This window comes from Rhamphochromis longiceps, linkage group LG20 (genome assembly GCF_057381845.1).
Source record: "Rhamphochromis longiceps isolate RC_006_pf linkage group LG20, R_longiceps_female_GT1.1, whole genome shotgun sequence".
Classification (NCBI taxonomy): domain Eukaryota; kingdom Metazoa; phylum Chordata; class Actinopteri; order Cichliformes; family Cichlidae; genus Rhamphochromis; species Rhamphochromis longiceps.
The window spans coordinates 7,646,502-7,649,377 of record NC_140576.1 but is presented as its reverse complement, the minus strand read 5'-3'; positions in this window follow the sequence as shown (position 1 = coordinate 7,649,377).

Here is a 2,876-nt window from a genome sequence, read left to right as displayed (position 1 = left end):
CTCCTCAGGGGGCCGACCCGGAGGGTGACGGTCCAGAAAGTCATAGTTCATGTGATCAGGGGGCCGTCCGTGCGGACGGCAACGGCGGCGACACGGAAACGGTTCAGGGGGCCGGCCTCGACGGCGGTGACGTGGAAACAGTTCAGGGGGCCGGCCGTGCGGAAGGCGACGGGGCGGGAACCGTTCAGGGTGCCGGCCGTGCGGAAGGCGGCGGCGGCGCCCAAGTGTCAGGCGTACCGGCCGAGGCTTGGAGGGCACAGGACCAGGTGACGCTGAAGCAGAGGCTGAGGCCGGACCAGGCGTAGCAGAAGCACAGGCAGAGGCCGGACCAGGCGTAGCAGAAGCACAGGCAGAGGCCGGACCAGGCGTAGCAGAAGCACAGGCAGAGGCCGGACCAGGCGTAGCAGAAGACTCTGACGAGGCCGGACCAGGCGTAGCAGAAGACTCTGACGAGGCCGGACCAGGCGTAGCAGAAGACTCTGACGAGGCCGGACCAGGCGTAGCAGAAGACTCTGACGAGGCCGGACCAGACGAGGCTGAAGACTCTGAGGCTGAAGCTGACGAAGCACAGGCTGGAGCTGCGGCTGACGAAGCACAGGCTGGAGCTGCGGCTGACGAAGCACAGGCTGGAGCTGGACCGGGCGAAGCACAGACCGGAGCTGGTCCTGGCGTAGCAGAGGCAGAACCAGGTGACAGTGAGGCAGCCACAGGTGGTGAAGCAGAAGGTGGCCAGACGGGCTCCTCAGGCCCTCCAGCTGACGAAGCATGAGGCTGAACGGGCTCCTCGGGCCCGCCAGCTGACGTGGCGTGAGGCTGGACGGGCTCCTCGGGCCCGCCAGCTGACGTGGCGTGAGGCTGGACGGGCTCCTCGGGCCCGCCAGCTGACGTGGCGTGGTGCTGGACGGGCTCCTCAGGCCCTCCAGCTGACGAAGCATGAGGCTGGACGGGCTCCTCGGGCCCCCCAGCAGACGTGGCTTGAGGCCGGACGGGCTCCTCGGGCCCCCCAGCAGACGTGGCTTGAGGCCGGAAGGGCTCCTCGGGCCCCCCAGCAGACGTGGCGTGAGGCCGGAAGGGCTCCTCGGGCCCCCCAGCAGACGTGGCGTGAGGCCGGAAGGGCTCCTCGGGCCCCCCAGCAGACGTGGCGTGAGGCTGGACGGGCTCCTCGGGCCCGTCAGCTGACGTGGCGTGGTGCTGGACGGGCTCCTCGGGCCCCCCAGCAGACGTGGCTTGAGGCCGGAAGGGCTCCTCGGGCCCCCCAGCAGACGTGGCTTGAGGCCGGAAGGGCTCCTCGGGCCCCCCAGCAGACGTGGCATGAGGCCGGAAGGGCTCCTCGGGCCCCCCAGCAGACGTGGCATGAGGCCGGAAGGGCTCCTCGGGCCCTCCAGCTGACAAGGCATGAGGCTGGATGGGCTCCCCGGGCCCTCCAGCTGACGAGGCATGAGGCTGGTGTGGTTCTCCTGAACCTTCAGCAGACGAGGCATGAAGCTGGCTGGATTCTCCTGAACCTCCAGCAGACGAAGCATGAAGCTGGCTGGATTCTCCTGAACCTCCAGCAAACGAAGCCTGAAGCTGGCTGGATTCTTCTGAACCTCCAGCAGACGAAGCATGAAGCTGGCTGGGTTCTCCTGAACCTCCAGCAAACGAAACATGAGGCTGGCTGGGTTCTCCTGAACCTCCAGCAGACGAAACATGAGGCCGGACGGGCTCCCCGGGCCCTCCGGCTGACACTGAAATTGGCTGCACCAGCTGTACCTCCGTCTCCGGCTCCAAACCGGCCTGGATAGCAGTACCACAGCAGCTTAGCTGAGCCTGATGGCTAGCTTTTCCAGGGCAAACAGTCTCTGTATAGCCGGGCTCATTAACCGGAAAAGTAGTGTCAATTTCAACAACTTCCTGAGAGAAAACATGAGGAGCCAAAATGTAATCACTCACTTGCGTTTGTGATACGGAGCGTCGGTGGCGCGCACGCCGCTTTTTCTTAGGAGTGGAAGACGGCGGAGCGATGGGTGGAAGTCCCTGGTAACTCCGAGGTCCCCCGAGAGCCAGTCGAGTTCCCCGGAAAGAGTGCTTGTGCTCCGGAATGAGCCACGGCTTCCACCGGAGCTCCTCCTCCAAGAGAGCGCAGAATATAGACTGGCGCTCGTCGTCGTCCAAGTCTATGGTGTGCGGCGCTTCCTCGCGCTGAACTGTGACAGGAGTATGGCGAGACTGTGATGAGGGCGTGGAAACTGGTGAGCTGAGAGGTGGTGACGCTGCGGCGAATCTCAGCAAACCGACACGAACACACTCAGGTTCCGGAGGCAGCAATGGAGATGACTGATTGTGGGGTTGTTGTGACTGGTGGGTGCTGGAAGCCATTTCCTGACTCGACAGTCCCTGGGCCTGCAGCATCTCCTTTATCCTCGTAAAGGCATCAACTATGGCAGGTGAGTCCGGGAGCTGGAGAAGTCGGGGATCCCTCTCCATAATAGCTTCAGCAGCGTTAATCATTACCAGCTTGCTCTTCAAATCGGGCGCTGTAAAGAAGCGGTCGAGGATCGCTTGGATCCGAGCAGTCTCCTCCAGACACTCGGTGAGAGCAGAATCCGCTGGGTCCATGACTGGTCAGTTCGTTCTGTCACGGCGGGGTGCGCCGATGTGTGCGGAAACAGGACCCAAAAGCAGATGATGACGAGGAATAGTAATGATTAACAGAAAAGTGAACCTTTATTGCGATGACGGCAGGAAATGAACCAAGAGACCAAAGCAAACAGGCAAAACACTAAGAAACAAAACACTGAGCTGGCAAAACACTAAGAAACAAAACACTAAAGGTACTAAGACCAAAAACTATAACTATGACCGAGGTGGAAAATAAACAGGCTAAGACTATGACT